The following is a 17,301-nucleotide window of genomic DNA, read 5'->3' as shown; positions in this document are numbered from 1 at the left end:
CTGCATCACCCACTTCAGTAATGGCTCTGCTGAGACAGGAGGTGTCAGCCAGGACAGGAAAGCTTTACTTATATTCCAACCCAAACGAACAAAGTCATAAGGACCAGAATCTCTTAGGAGGTTGTGGGTACCAACCAAAACTTTAAAAGCCATGGATGAGGTTCACATAGGTCCTTGCACTCAGAAAGGCCCAGCGCTAGTTTTAATGTTCTACTATCACCACATGAAAGTTCTTGAAAAAAAATGTTTTAAAGGATTTATTTATTTATTTATTTATTTATTTATTTATGAGAGAGCCTGCACATGAGCACAGTGGGGTGGGGGCAGAGGGAGAGGGAGAAGGAGAGAAGCAGTCCAACACGGGGCTCCATCTCATGACCCTGAGATCATGACCTGAGCCAAAATCAAGAGTCAGATGCTTAACCAACTGAGCCAACTATGCACTCTGAATTGTTGAAAATTTTTTGAATAAAGCACTCCACATTTTTATTTTGTATAAGCCCCAAAGTTGTATAATCAGTCCTGATAAGGCCAGTACTACACTGACACCTGGGCCAGAAGGGCCTCTGCCCTGAACTTTACACTTTTATTTCTTTTTCTTTTTTTTTTTTTTTGAACTTTACACTTTTAAAAGACTCCACCTTTCCAGTGGTATGCCAGTAAATGTTTAATAAATGTCTGTGGTGGAGGGTCGGGGTGTGGTACGGAGGGTAAGAGAAAGTCTTGGTTTGTAGTGTTTGCTGATTTTCATGGTGTAAATAGTCCCACCACATTTGGTTTCCAGCAACCACTGTGATGTCACCAAACCCACATTTGGAAAGAGATGTTCCCAACTGGCTCTCCCAAGCTGGTAGGAGCCAGTTCTAGTACACTGCTGTGATATATCTCACATACCAAATGAATGAATGCATGAATGACAATAAGGACACATGGATGTTTCTGTAACTAACGATCCATATTCTTTTTTTTTAATTTTTATTTATTTATGATAATAATCACAGAGAGGGAGAGGCAGAGACACAGGCAGAGGGAGAAGCAGGCTCCATGCACCGGGAGCCCGACGTGGGATTCGATCCCGGGTCTCCAGGATTGCGCCCTGGGCCAAAGGCAGGCGCTAAACCGCTGCGCCACCCAGGGATCCCAATGATCCATATTCTAAACAGCTATCTTTATGAATAACTCTATTCATATTCCTGGGAAACATTTCTTCATTTCTTGGCCTATTTTCTGATCCAACAATGGTAACAACAGCAAAATATGGTTGAATATTGTGAAGATTTCTGGGTTGTATAGCTGCTGATGTCAGAGATGGAGTCCAGAGGGGATTTGAGTGCTAAGGTTAAAAAAAGACAAATTAATTCATAAAATCCTCATTTTCTGATAACATAACCACAATAGATTCTTGCATAGCAAATTGTTTCCTTGCTTTCACCTTATGGTTCTGAATGCATTCACATATTAGCATTGGATTTACAACAGTTGTACTTGGTGACTGAGGGACATTTTGCAATAGTAAATAATTCATATCACTCTTAAATTTGTGTCTATGTAGGTCTAGATAAAATGCGTATAGGATGATTCCAATGAGCATTGAATACTAAAATTGCAGATAGTATTATTTCTATAAACATTTGTAGTTAGATTGAATCAAATGACAATTCAGGTCTAATAAAATAATTTACATATTATTGAATTATTAATTATTATTATTGAATTGATTTAACTTAAAATTTTAGTATTATTTGTCTTTTATAGTTTGCCTTTTAAAACATTTTGAATACCTTAGAAAAATAAGTTTTTTGAAAGCATGAAAATATTTTAAATAATTTGAACAGGTATTTTATTTTTTTAATTAAGATGTGTTTAAATTTTATATATTTCATACAATTACATTTTCTGTTTTAATCCTTTGGCAGGGGTTGGCAAACTATGGCCCACAGGCAAGCTGCCTATTTTTGTAAATAAAGTTTTTTAAAAAAGATTTTATTTATTTATTTGAGAGAGAAGGACAGAGCATGAGTGGAGGGGGTGAACGGAGAGGGAGAGAGAGAAGCAGACTCCTTGCTGAGCAGGGAGACCAACATGGGGCTCTATCCTAGGACCCTGAGATCATGAGCTGAGCTGAAGTCAGACGCTTAACCTACTAAGCCACCCAGGCACCCTAATAAGATTTTATTGCAACAGAACCACACCCCTTCTTTTTTTCTTTTTAAAAAATATTGTCTGTCAGAGCATCGGGCTCTAATGGCAGTTGAGTAGTTAAGATAGACCTTAGAGTCTGCAAAGTCTCACATTTTTATTATCTGGCCATTAATAGAAAAATTTTGCTGACCCCTACATTTTTTTAAGTTTTATTTTTATTTACCTAATCTCTACACCCCACATGGGGCTAGAACTCATGACCCCGAAATCAAGAGTTGCGTGCTCTTCTGATTGAGCCAGCCAGGCTTCCCTGCTGACTCCTGCTTTAGATCATAACTGACAATTCTACAAGTTATATGAAGGATCTTGATTATTTATTTTTTTAAGGATCTTGATTATAACATATAATACAAACAGGAATTTCACTGGAATAAAGGCAAGAAAAAGAAATTTTATGGAATAAATACAAGATAAATTCTCAGTTATATATATCCTTAAGTTATGATTTATCTAAATATTGTTGGCCTATCAAAAGAATAACCAGGGGCTCTTGGCTGGCTCAGTTGGTAGAGCTTGCAACTCCTGATCTCAGAGTCATGAGTTCGAGCCCTACCTTGGGAGTGGAGCCTACTTAAAAAAAGAAGAATATCCAGACATGCACAATCATAATTAAATTTAGTTGTTGATATTTTACTGGCTTTCAAAAGTATAAAAATCACTTCATACATATTCATTGATTTTGTTGTTATAAAAGTATAGTTGTCAAAGTAGGAGATGGAACATAGAACATAGAATATATTTTAATAATTTGTTGCCTTGACTTACAATTTTTAATTATTAGTTGTATGGTATATGGACCTCTGTTAGTACTCTTGCTCTGAGCCCCTCAAATGTTAGGGGGTGCATGGAGAGGCTTAGTGAGTGTGTCAACAATTAGTTGTCAGGAGCCAGTTTTTAGTCTATTGGGGTCTTGTGCTCTGAGCAGTCTCTGAGAAATTTTGCCAATGCCTAATGAGTATAGCAGAGCCTACCTATCTGCAGCCACCACAGGGCACTGGCACAGAACTTGGTAGAGCACCTGCTATCGACTCGTGTCCTCTCAAAATTCAGATATTGTGGCCCTAACCTCCATTTTGACTGTATTTAGAAACAGGGCTTTCAGGAGGTTAAGAGATTAAGTGAGGTTGTAAGGATGGGGTCCTAATCTTGTGGGACTATGGCCTTGTAAGAGAAGAAAGATCTCTCTCTCTCTCTCTCTCCATCCCTCCCTGCCTCCCTCTCTTCTCCCCATCTCCTGCCTTGTAACGACACAGTGAGAAGGTAGCTATCTGCATGATAGGAAGAGAGCTCTCAACAGAAACCAATCTTGCCAGACCCTTGATCTCGAACTTTCCAACCTTCAGAACTCTGAGAAAATAAATTTCTGTCGTTTAAGCTCCCCACCTTTTGCCGGTGTTGTGTTGTTAGCAGCAGCCAGAGAGGACTACTGTGCATCTGAGGCTGAGATCCATGCATGCATGCACTCACACATGCCACTGGAGCCGAGCCCTGAGGGGAAGACTTGAAGAGGAGAGAAGCCTGAGGAGGGAGAGCCTGTACAGCATGGCTATTAGCACACTTGGTGAGTGGGGGAAGGTTGCATCTAGAGGTGGAAGGGAGGGGCTGACACTGAGCCTCTGCTACTTCTAGGCTTTGTCTACGCTCTCTAGTTCTCTCTCAAATTGGCAATGTGTGTAGCCTCCAGAGTGAGGAGTAGATTGTGGCCTTAGTCTATTGATTGTCCCACAGCCCGTCAAATAAATGTTATTGTATTATTAACTCCTTTTCTTCTTCATGTCCATGCCACCCCTCCAGGATGTCAGGTATCTGAGCAGAGAAAGGAAAACGAGATTCCTCCACAGCAAGTTTGTTGACCAGAAGATAAAAAGAGAATCCTTGCAGGAGCCCAGATCCAGCTTTTTCCTTGAGGGACAACGGCTGGGAAGAAATGATAGATGGGCCTACAGGTGACAAACACATCGGCTTCTCATTAGTCCCCTTTGGGAGGCTGGGAGCTCCTGGCTTGCCATCAGGACATATCTACCCAGCAGCCATTTGCTGCCTAGAAGTAAGATGAGTATGTTTGATTAATTTCAAAGTAGGAGGAGAGAGAAGTGATGGAGTCTATGTGGATTTGTGGTTGTGGTGGAAGGAAACTAGGTCAGAATCTTGGTAGGGAGACCTTAGTTCCCTGACAGGAGAAGTATGGCTGGGGGTGGGGGCAGCACAGGGAGTCATTGCTTTCTTTGAGCAGAGTCTCTCAAAGACTCATCTTTCCAACCACAGGTTGACCTGTCTGCAGTTAAAACCGTGAGAAGAAGACACTAAAGTATTCCATGTGAAATCAAGACCATGATACCCATAAGACAGGGCAGCCACATAACCACAATGAACAATGAGATACCATTAAACATTAGGATGGCTATAATTAGATAAATGAAATAAACGGAAAATAACAAGTGTTGGCAAGGATGTGGCAAAACTGTACTGCCAGCATGAATATAAACTGGTTAGCTGCTCTGGAAAGCAGTCTGGTGGTTCCTCAAAAAGTTAAAATTAGAATTACTGGGCAGCTCAGGTGGCTCAGTGGTTTAGCGCCGCCTTCAGTCCAGGGCGTGACCCTGGAGACCCAGGATCAAGTTCCACATCAGGCTCCCTGCATGGAGCCTGCTTCTCCCTCTGCCTGTGTCTCTGCCTCTCTCTCTCTCTCTCTCTGTCTCTCATGAATAAATAAATAAAATCTTAAAAAAAGGAAGTTATTCTGCATTCACCCCTCCCCCAGTCTTCGGCAACCACCATGTTACTTTCTGTCTGTCAAATTTGCCTATGCTAGATATTTTACATATGTGGAATCATATAATATCTGTCCTATTGTGTCTGGCTTATTTCACTCAGCATGTTTCCAAGGTTCGTCCACATTGTAGCATGGACAGTACTTCGTTCCTTTTTAATGATACCATAGTATTCCATTGTATGGACAGACCACATTTTGTTTATCCATTCATTTGTTGATGGACACTTGAGTTGTGTCTACCTTTTGGCTATTGTGAGTAATGTTGCCATGAACATGGGTGTGCAAGTTCGAGTCTCTGCTTTCAATTCTCTTAGGTAGATACCTCAGAGTGGAGTGGCCCACATAGCAACTCTACTTTAAACCTTTTAAAGAACCACCATTTTACATTCTCACCAGCAACATAGGAGGGGTCTAAGAGATGACTTCGATTAGTCCTAGGAGGAGAGAGGACACTACCAAGGTCACTGGCTGGTACTTATTCTTGAGCCAGTTCCCCTTGTGTCTCTCTTTTTACTTTTAAAAATCGTGTTGAGAAATCAATCCCCTCCTCTTTTTAAACTGTCTCACCATGGAAGTTCCACATTGGAAGTCTCAATCCCTAAAAGAGTTTTAGGGAATCCCGTGGCAATAGAAGGCTGTTCAGCACCTCCTGGGATCCTGTCTCATAACTCCACTTGCCCTCAAGGAAAGGGAGGGCGCTATCCTGGTATTTAGCCTTTAGCCCAGCTTCCTTTTGGCACTGGCATCATGAGCATCTGAATGAGTAATCTCCCAAAGGCCTGGAGCAAAGCCTTCCCAGCCAAGCAGCCAGGCAACCTGAGACAGTACCTCCTCCTGCCTTCTGGCCTCCTAATATGCTTTGCATTAAAATACCCATTTTGGCTTTGCCTTTGAGTCAGTTCTCAGGGGAGCAATAAAAGATGAGCCATTAACATATGGCCCATGGAAATGTTGAAGATGGAGAAATGATAATTCATTCAATTTAGGCCTTTTCGGCACTTTTCCCACACACCAGCATTGCCTGCAGTGGTAAGTGTCCTAATCCCATCCCTCTCTGGGTCTCAGTTTCCCTGTCTACTAAAACAAGCAGAGAATCTCCAAGAAGCACTTGCAACTCTAAATATCACATGATTCACATTCAGGCAGAGCCTGGCTCTAACAAACTCCGGGCATCCACTCTGTGTGGCAGAATGGTAGGCAATACTTTGGGAGATATTTTCTTTCCCGGGTGAAATGGTATAAAATCAATTTCTTTTATAATGATACCAGTCTCAAACCCTCCAAAATAGAGCTCCACCCTTGGAACTGTTGTAGGATAAGGTTTTATTTGCAGAATTTTAGTGTGACCTTTTCTGAAGCAGAACAATTGTGTTGGGGGGTGGGGTGGGGGAGTGGTAAATGGGGGTGGGAAATGCTGGATTGTGATTAACCAGATAATGAACCCTGTCTGCTTTTAATCAGCCCCTTCCTGTTCTCCCAGACCTCTAAACTTTTAATATTAATGGAAACAGATTTGAATTCTGGAAAGAGCTATTCTGGAAAATAATTGGATATTTACTAGGTGAAAAGTGAAATTGTGCAGGCATTTCATAGGGTTTGGTATTTGACAGGTGCCATTTTTCTTTCCAATGTCTTGCATACCTCTGTTTTATAAACCAATATGGATAGTGGCATAAAAAGATTACAGGTTTACATGGTGGTGAGGCCTGGGAATATGTTCAAGGGGTTGGGGGTTGGTAGGCAAAGAGAGAGAGAGAACTTCAACTGGGGACAAAGCTGAAGTGCCAGAATTAGTATGGCAGAATTATTTGAAGGCAAAGAATGACAGGTCTTTAAAAGAAATAGAGCTGAGTTCATAAATGGGGATTACACCCAGAGAGACAGAGATGTTACCTACGGAACTTACCTATGGAAGTCTGACTCCATCTAGGAAAGCAAATGACTCTCTTGGTTTCCAAAAGGGATTTGTAGTTAGATGAGGTAGGAAGGCACTGGAAGGAAGTGGGGAGATTTTATTGAAATAAAGGGCAGACCTCTCCAGGGTTTTAGGCAAGCAGAACAAACTATAGGCAGATCTACTAGGAAGGGAAGAAGGGCTGCCCCGGTGGGTTGACTCAGCCTGCTTGGGTTCTTTGCCTTGAGGCCCTCTCATTTCAACTGTTAATGCTATGAGCACCATTACCCCCACACGTTCCTCCTTTAACAGTCTGGCCCTAGTGTGAACAAAGCACTTCTTTAAAGAATTCCTCTAGATGTAGTTGGACCAGGCAGATACATTTGCGAATTATTTTGCTCTACATGAAGGAGAGAACCCAAAGGAATGCTTTATAGAGAGTATAAGCAAGCTTCCTACATAGATATTTTCCTGATGCTGCCATAATTTACTTGTAGTCTCAGATAACTGGGACTTAACCAGACTCTTAGCTGCTTTTTGGCCCTACTAGCTCCCTGATAGTCTCCACAGGATGGCCACCATCTTATTTCCCACATGGAGAGTGGGAGCACCTGGTCATCTTTTCCTTCCTGGGCTTGTTTTCACAGCCCTATTTTTTTCTCTCTCAAATTGCCAGTTCTGGTTTTCAAGCTGTAGGATGCTCCTTATTTTCCATCGATTGGCAGGATGAGGTGTATTTTTTTTTAAGATTTTATTTATTTATTTATTTATTTATTTATTTATTTATGACACACAGAGAGAGGCAGAGACACAAGCAGAGGGAGAAGCAGGCTCCATGCAGGGAGCCCGACGTGGGACCCCGGGTCTCCAGGATCACGCCCTGAGCTGAAGGCGACGCTAAACCGCTGAGCCACCCAGGCTGCCCGAGGTGTATCTTTCATCTGTGAGTGCAATGTTGGTCACAGGTGAGGCTGGACGGTGGAGTCTGGATGGCTCAGTGCACATTGCGCCACTGCTTGGAGAACAATGAAGCCTCACACCTACCGACTAAGTAGCATGTTTAGGTTTTAAGGGAGACAGAATTACTTTGCAGGACTTTATTCATGTCCTTTAGGGAGGATACTCTAGGAGCATTAGGGGAGTATCCCAATCATATAAAAGGCTTTCTTCTCTGAAGGGGTCTTGGATGGCCATATGTGTCATTCCATCTTTTCAAATACTTTTAGGTGGTTAGTTGGAGCAAGAGATAAAATGTTTTATCTTCTGCAAATTCATGAAGAATATGGTGCACTTTCAGCTTATCCTGGAAACTTGATCTTTTAGACCAATATTTTGCAGATGTGGAAACTGAGGCTGCTATAGAGGAAAGAACTTGCTAAAGTCACTCAGTAAATCACCAACAGAGCTAGGACTAGCCTCCAGGCTGCTTGAGCACCAGGGCAGTGCACTGCCAAGTAACAAACTTTGGAGAACCAAATTAAGGCAATAGAATTAAGCTATTGGCTTAACACAGAGATCAAACCCAGGACCAAGGACATTAAAATATTGCTTTCTAATCTATGGCTCTAAAGGGCCTCGATCAGTACAGGAACTCTGAGCAAGAAAAGCTCTCTTCATTCCCACCTCTTTCAGCCCTATCACCTAGTCTCCCCTGGTTATAGCCAAAAGATAGTCCCACCTGGAAATTTTCTATTGTTTTCTCCTCCAATTATTGCTTCCACTCCTCTAGCCTTATACCAACCAGACACTGTGTTTGTTCCATAAATTTCACAGAAGATATGCCTGGAGTGAGTTGGGCAGAGGGGTGGGGGGTTGGAAATACACTATCCAGAGAGACCTGATGTTGACCAGATCCCCTCCAAGGACCACCTTCCCTAGTCTACAACTCTTTCGCTCTGCCAAACCCCAGCTAAAGAAACCGCTGCCCATTTTGTAGTTGGAATAATAATACAGTTTATCTATGTGCCAATGATTCACTTTGTGGAACACCTATGGCATTTTTTTTTATTCAGATGACATTCACATAGCATGAAAGTAACCATTTTAAGTGAACAATTCAGTGGCATTTGGTACACCTGTGATGTGCAACCATCTTTATCTTGTTGCAGAACATTTTCATCACCCATTCCTCTCTTCCCCTGTCCCTGGCAACTACCAATCTTCATTCTTTCTCTATTGTTTACCTATTCTGGATATTTCATATAAATTGAATCATACAGTATGTGATCTTTGGTGTCTGGCTTCTTTCACTCAGCATAATGTCTCCAAAGTTTATCCAAGTGGTAGCATGGATCAATACTTCATTCATTTTTATGGCTGAATAATATTTCATCATCTGGATATTCTACAATGTGTTTATTCAATCATTGATTGATGGGTCTTTGAACTATTTACACCTTTTGGCTATTGTGAATAGTGCTGCTTATGAATATATGTGTACATGTATTTGTTTCAGTAGCTGTTTTCAATTATTTGGGGCATATTTATAGGAGTGAAATTTCTGGGTCATGTGGTAATTCTACATTTAACTTTTTGAGATACTGTATGGCAAATTTTTAATATCATTCTGTCTTTTTCTTACTGCTTCTCAAACTGCTCATCCATATTCTCTCACTCCACAGTTCGTAAATCTTCAGGGGATATTAACTGATTTTATTTTATTTTTTTAAGATTTATTTATTTATTTGAGAGAGAGTGGGGGTGGGCAGAGGGAGAGAGAGAGAGAACTAGAGAATCTCAAGCAGACTCCACACTGAGTGTAGGCCTGACATGGGGCTTGATCTCACAACCCTGAGATCATGACCTGAGATGAAATCAAAAGTCGGGTGCTTAACTGACTGAGCCACCCAAGCATCCCTTAACTGACTTTAAAATTAGTCTATTTAGTCTAAAATTAATCAAATATAACTTCTTAAGTAAGTTTTACTGCAAATTCATCATTAAATGCTTTAAAAAACCAAACAGGAAATTCTTTTTGGATTATATCCAGAGTTACCTACAGAAATTTTGCCCCATATAGTAGCCATTAGGCACATGTAACTATTGAGCATTTGAAACATGGCTAGTGGGATCCCTGGGTGGTGCAGCGGTTTGGCGCCTGCCTTTGGCCCAGGGCCCGATCCTGGAGACCAGGGATTGAATCCCACGTCGGGCTCCTGGTGCATGGAGCCTGCTTCTCCCTCTGCCTGTGTCTTTGCCTGCCTCTCTCTCTCTCTGTGACTATCATAAATAAATTAAAAAAAATTAAAAAACAAAAGAAACATGGCTAGTGAAACTGAAGAAATTAATTTTAAATTTCATTTTATTCTTATTTTTTATTTAAAATAAAATGTAAATAGCTACATGTGGCTAGTGCTACCATAATTATGGTACAGAATCCCCAATCTTCTTCAGCAGAAAAAAAACTTGAAGCTTATTCCCAAATAGTATGTATTCTTCACGTTACTGAAACATGATAGACATGTTTGAACACGATGAAAAATAAATTTACTTTTCTTTATAGATATCAAGCATATATACTCAGTGCTGGTAAATGTAGTGCGAAAATAATATTTTTAAAAACAGTGCTGGTGGTGGTGTAAATTTTTTTCAATGAACATTCATTTATGCCCATATTCATTTATTCGTAGTATTTAATAAATATTTTAGTTGAATGCGTATTATGTGCCAGGCACTGTGCTATGTGCCAAGGACACAGAGATGACCAAGACATGATCCCTCCCCTCAAAAATGCACAGTCAAGTAGTTTGGTAACTACAAAATAGCAGTATGATATAATGATAATGGTTTTCATTTTAAAAAAATACTTATTTATTTTAGAGAGAGTGCACAGGGGTGGGGGTGGAGGGTAGGGGCAGAAGGAGAGCATCCCAAACAGGCTCTCTGCTGAGTGTGGAGCCCAATGTGGGTTTTTTTTAAAGATTTTATTTATTTATTCATGATAGTCACACAGAGAGAGACAGAGAGGCAGAGACACAGGCAGAGGGAGAAGCAGGCTCCATGCAGGGAGCCCGACGTGGGATTCGATCCCGGGTCTCCAGGATCACGCCCCGGGCCAAAGGCAGGCGCCAAACCGCTGCGCCACCCAGGGATCCCCCAATGTGGGGTTTGACATGGGGCTTCATCTCATGACCCATGAAATTAGGACCCATGAAATCATGACCTGAGCAGAAGCCAAGAGTCCAACACTTAACTGATTGAGCCACCCAGGCCCTCTGATAATGGTTTTCATTTTTTAAGCATTATGTCCATGTTATGAACTTCAATACTTTTTAATCCTTGCAATAATAGCCCTTTGAGTTAGGTATGATTATCCCCATTTTACAGACAAGGAGGCTGTGGCTTAGAGAAGTTAAAGAAGTTGACTAAGGATGCACTGTGAATGCTGTAACCGAGGTCTATACAAGATAACACGTCTTCCACAAATAAGGGAGTAAGTCACTATGTGTGGAGTGTAGGGAGGAGTGGAAGGATGGAAACAGGGCTGGATTTTGAAGGATGAGCAGGAGATATGCCTAACAATGATCCATTTGGTTCTATAGCTTTGAAATTCTTTAACATAATTGGCCTGGCAATTCCACTAAAGAGAATTTATCTCAAGGAAATATTCTGAAATAGGGGGAAAACCCTACATGAATGAGGGTGTTCATTTGTCTATTATTTATAATACTGAAGAGTTGGAAACAGCCTGCAGGTTTAACAACAGGGTAATGGGTAAATAAATTATGGTCCCACTACTTTATGGAATATTAATGCAACCTATTTTGAAAAAGTTGAAATGATAATTAAAAAGACTAAGTAGCAATACCAAAAATACATTATACGATGTCAAGTGATAAAAGCAAAATACCACATTGTATATTCACTACAAATGCAATTATGGAGAACATGATTACCTATGGACAGGGCTACAGAGGACCTCTCCATGCACACAAAGAGTGGCATTCCGGACATGGCACCCAGGGTAAGAGTTTAATTTTTTGTTATTTCCAATTTTTACATAATATTATTTTATCTTTTACTATAAAGTACGTGGAAATTGTAAAGGAGACATCTAACCTTTTTCCCTGGCTTTAATGTGACTTTTACTTGTTCCAAATAGTCATTTTCACCGGAAAATGTGAGATTCCTTTTAAAATGGATCAAATATGGAAAATATTGTGTGGTCCATTTTGTCTTAGCCAACTCAGAATTGGTCTCCAGGTAATGAAAGTAAGTTGAGAACTGTTTTCTTTGCACATGTTTGAGTGGTTTTGATTTCATTGTGATATGCGACAGAAATCACATTGCTGTCAAATATTGGCTGGTGTTTATGAGGCCATGGATTTGGAATAAGAGAACTCAGGAGAGACAGCCATTCCATTTTTAAAGTGTCTTTCTCCTGGGACCAAAGTCAAGCTCTGAGTGTATTTCTTTTTAATTTATGTGATGACATTAATATAAATCCAAGTCTTGATGTTCGTAATGGGCTGCTGTTGATTGACAAATGTGGAAGGGAAAAGGGGGTATTTATTTTTCTAAAGTTGTTGGGATGATACAATTTCAAGAATGCTGTCACCTTGGTACAATCTGGGGTAAGGCTTTGAGACACAATCCCATTTACTGTGGGGCTGTCTCAGGCCTGAGATAAGCAATAAAAGGTAGCATTTTTGTTCAAGGTTTATTTCTCATCAACAAAAAAGGTGGACTATTAGACTTGGCATGATGTAGAGGGCAAGGGTCACACAGACCAAGCTTCAAATCCTGGCACCCCTATTTGCTGGCTGTATGACCTTGAGCAAGTTACTTTACCTTTCTATATCTTAGTTTTTTCATCTGTAAAGTTGGACCAGTAATAAAGCCTACCTAATAGGTTTGTTTTCAATGTTAACTGAGACAATACATACTGCTTACAGTAGTTCCTGATACAGTAATACCTTAATAAGCTTAGTATCTGATACACTTAATAGTTAAGTGCTGGGGTGCCTAGCTGGCTGAGTTGGTGAAGCATGTGGCTCTTGATCTTGGGGCTGCAAGTTCGAGCCCCACACTGGGTGTAAAGATGACTTAAAAATAAAATCTAAATAAATAAATAAATAAATAAATAAATAAATAGTAAGTGCTATTATTAGCATGTACAAGATACCATGCTAAGTAATAGATTGTTTACTTGTCTTTTACCTCTATGAAATCATGCATTACTTGAAGATAGGAGCTATGTGTGATTTGTTCACCATTGCCAGCCCCAGTCCCTAGCACATGGTTTGGGACACAGTAGCTGCTCAAGAAATGCTTGCGGATATTCTGTATTCTTTTATGAGATGGTTGGTGAGCTGTAGCCACAAGATGAAGAGGAGAGACTCAGGAAAACAAAATCTAGTATACTTACAGGTGCCAAAGACAAAAGGCACATGCCCTCTCCCAGGGTCACAAGGGAGACACCAGGTGGTCAAGAGGCAGAAAAAGGAGCAAAGGGAAGGTTTAGGCTATGGCCTTCCTTGTGTTTTGGCAGGAAAGGCAAGGCGGGGCAAGGTGAACAGTTTCAGCTTCTTTGAATGATATCTGTGGGCTTTGGGCTACAGGGTGGTCATTAGCTGTCTGACACCTGGCCCTGGGATGATTAAGGCAGAGGACTATTGTCTCCTGGGGTGTAGGGGCCGGATAGAGGAGATATGACTTTGGATTGTTAGTTTGCATATCAAAGGCATGCTCCTAGCTAGGTCCTTGTCTATTTCTAAGAATTGGCTACTCCAGGAGGAGAGGTCTTTCCCTAGCCAGAAATGTTTTCTAAAATGTAAAAACATTATAATATGTAGACAATTAAAATATTTTTATTTTTAAACAGTGGAATGAATTTGATGATTGCCTACTGCTTTTTGGAAATACCAGGAACCTTCAGGAGCTTATAAGCATTGTGAGTAGGGACGGGAATGGGGCAGAGGGATGTGGCTAGGGGCAGGAATGGGGCAGGGGGATGTGGATAGGCATCTGGGGGTTTGAGGGAACAGGCACTCAATTTCAAACCAGAAAACCAGGACTTTTTTTTTTTAAAGTAAGCTCTAGACCCAATGTGTGCCTCCAACTCATGACCCTGAGATCAACTGTTGCATGTTCTACCAACAGAGCCAGCCAGACACCTCTGGGAAACTGTATTTTAAGTACTAGTTCTCCTTACTAGCTATGTAGCTTTTGGAATGCCATTTAATCTTTCTGACTCTCAGTTTTTTCAACTCTAAAATGGGAATAATAATAATTTAAAACCACACAAAATGTTATGAATTTATGTGACAAATGTATATGAATGTACTTTGTCAACTGAAAAGCAATACATATAACTAAAGAGGTGTTATTGTTTTAAATAGCAGCAGTGCAATGCTGGAAATGGTAAGTTTCAGATAGGTGGACCTTACTCTCTCTGAAGGATATAGCAGCTCTGAAAACAGAAAAGACCACAGACCCAGGGTTAGTTAGATTTACTATCATTATATTGGCTTGTCAGTTAAAAGATGATATTCATTATTCTTCACCCTTTAGGGATAGAGGATAAGGCCCAGGAAATTATTTGCATTTTATCACGTCTAATTTCTGCTTATTTTGTTTCTAAGATTGAAGTAATTGATGGGGAACTCCTGAGATGGACAAGTTTTCCTTCTGCTTCAATAATGAAAAGTATCAAAGACAATTTGCAACGGTGGTATTGAAATAAAAGTTTGGAGTTTTATTATTTTATTATTTATTAAAACTTTTATTTAAAAGTTTTTATTATGTTCACTTTCAAGTCCCTCCTCTTGTCCTCAGCCTCCCAAACAACTCTTCAAATTGTTTTAACCCACGAGCTGTGGTGGTAGTACCAAACTAATTTACCTGGAGAATGGGAGGGGAAAGCAGATGTGTAGATAGGCACAGAGAGGTTCTAATGTTGATTTGGTTACTGGGCAAAGGAAAAGCCAAAAGAAAAAGATATACATACTGTCAGGGAGCAAGAATTCCTGTCCCTTCAAAGGTCTTTCTAGCTGGACTAAGAAACAAATTGACATGGGACAGATTAACAGAAAATAAAATTTAATAGGCAGATATATGGGGAATCCACATAGACACGGAAATTCCAAAGGCAGTTGGGCAAAAGAGGTCTACACGTCATCCTGAACTAAGGAGAAGGTAGGGCTCCAGGATTGCAGAGGAAAAGAATGAATTTCACAGGACAATAAGAAGAGCAGATATTGCTAGTTAGATGTTTGCTCTGCCATCCAGATGGGTCACTCACATAAAATGAATCTCTGCTAATAACCCTTATCCTGGGAAAGATCCCCAATTTAGATTTTTCTGTGCGGTTAAGGGAAGACAAAGGTTTCCCTCAAGCCAGCAGGATCTCAAGTGTTTTCAGTTCAAAGTAATCTGTAGAGGCTGCTTTCAGGTAACAGGCTTGAGCAGTGGAAACCTGAGTGAGGTAGAATGGCCCACAGTGTCCACCAGGCTGAATGCACACAGGCCCATTAGTCAACCCACCTCAAAATAGCCATAGGCCCTAGCTGACCAATGGGCTGCTGAGAACCAGGTACAGGTACCAAAAAAGGAAATACCATAGTTCCCATACCTCATCATGCCCCCACCCAAATACACCCCCCACCACTGCCTCCTGGCAGTCTTTTCTTACCATCCTGCCCTTTGCTCCATTGCAGTATATCCAATAAAGTTCTATTTCCTTTGTTCTGTCTTGGGTAAATTCTTTTGCTGCCTGTGGCAACAATCACCCCGCATAATCTACATGCAAAGTAGCACATTCTTGGGGGGTCTGTCCTGATCCCCTACAATATTTATGTATCTATGTGGTATATTCTTTCTTAAGTAAATGCTTCACATCTTCAAATCCACTTGGTGATCTGCCATTGCTATTGGAATCACTAGTTCGGTGCTTTCTGTTTAGTCCAAGAAGAGTAGATCTAATGATTCCCCAGTACCTAGCACCACAGACTTTTAAGCTGCTGCAGAAACCTTTTTTCTGATATGTTCAGAAAAGAAAACAATGCTATGGTAAAATATAGATAGATTTCTGCTTTGAGCATAATAACAGAAACTGTTTGATAAAGTGGGGCAGGAAAAATAATTTTCCCTCTACCTTTCTCGGTTCTTGGCTGAGACACCCACTCCACCTCACCCCACCCATAATAAAAGGCAGACTGACAGGAGAAAAAATATTTAAAAACATATGTATGTCCTATACACATGAGAGAGACCCAGGAAATTGCAGTAACTCTCTGAAATGGCTGAAGCTATCACCTTAAAAAACATCTCCAACTAAAGACAAAAAAGATGTTGGGATGGGGAGTCAGTTATGGGAAGTGACCAGAAAAAGCACAGTAAACAAGAGTACTTTTGTTACACAGAATTAGGTTCATGACTTCTCCATTGACAACAGTTTCTAGAGATTTAGGGTCCTCTTCCTCTTCCTGGTACAGCCAGGGAGACACCCTGACATATGGAGATTTCCCTTATAAATGTATCTTCCATTTGTTTTTCAGAGCATCATCTGTGCCTATTTTTCTTTAAAAATAATCAGCTCATTTTCTCATGTGCTTGTTGGCCATGTCTATGTCTTCCTCTGTGAGATTTATGTTCATGTCTTTTGCCCATTTCATGATTGGATTGTTTGTTTCTTTGCTGTTGAGTTTAATAAGTTCTTTATAGATCTTGGAAACTAGCCCTTTATCTGATACGTCATTTGCAAATATCTTCTCCCATTCTGTAGGTTGTCTTTTAGTTTTGTTGACTGTATCCTTGCCATCAGGGAAATACAAATCAAAACCACAATGAGATACCACCTCATACCAGTGAGAATGGGGAAAATTAACAAGGTAGGAAACTACAAATGTTGGAGAGGATGCGGAGAAAAGGGAACCCTCTTGCACTGTTGGTGGGAATGTGAACTGGTGCAGCCACTCTGGAAAACTGTGTGGAGGTTCCTCAAACAGTTAAAAATAGATCCGCCCTACGGCCCAGCAATTGCACTGCTGGGGATTTACCCCAAAGATACAGATGCAGTGAAATGCCGGGACACCTGCACCCCGATGTTTCTAGCAGCAATGTCCACAATAGCCAAACTGTGGAAGGAGCCTCGGTGTCCATCGAAAGATGAATGGATAAAGAAGTTGTGGTTTATGTATACGATGGAATATTACTCAGCCATTAGAAACGACAAATACCCATCATTTGCTTCGATGTGGATGGAACTGGAGGGTATTATGCTGAGTGAAATAAGTCAATCGGAGAAGGACAAACATTATATGGTCTCATTAATTTGGAGAATATAAATAATAGTGAAAGGGAATAAAGGGGAAAGGAGAAAAAATAAGTGGGATATATCAGAAAGGGAGACAGAACATGGAAGACTCCTAACTCTGGGAAACAAACTAGGGGTGGTGGAAGGGGAGGAGGGCGGGGGGTGGGGGTGACTGGG

At 40.7% G+C, this 17,301-nt stretch overlaps 1 long non-coding RNA gene across 1 annotated transcript; it reads right to left on the bottom strand.

The window, feature by feature from the left end:
• Positions 1-939: 939 nt before the first annotated feature.
• On the bottom strand, positions 940-15,551 carry LOC112649524 (uncharacterized). The gene is made up of 3 exons (XR_003129602.3): positions 15,502-15,551; positions 6,882-6,966; positions 940-1,333 (listed from the first exon to the last, which is right to left on the bottom strand). It is a non-coding gene; the product is annotated as an uncharacterized LOC112649524 (long non-coding RNA).
• Positions 15,552-17,301: the final 1,750 nt, after the last annotated feature.

This window comes from Canis lupus, chromosome X (assembly GCF_003254725.2).
Source record: "Canis lupus dingo isolate Sandy chromosome X, ASM325472v2, whole genome shotgun sequence".
NCBI classification, from domain to species: domain Eukaryota; kingdom Metazoa; phylum Chordata; class Mammalia; order Carnivora; family Canidae; genus Canis; species Canis lupus.
This window is presented reverse-complemented; position numbering and strand designations above follow the sequence as displayed.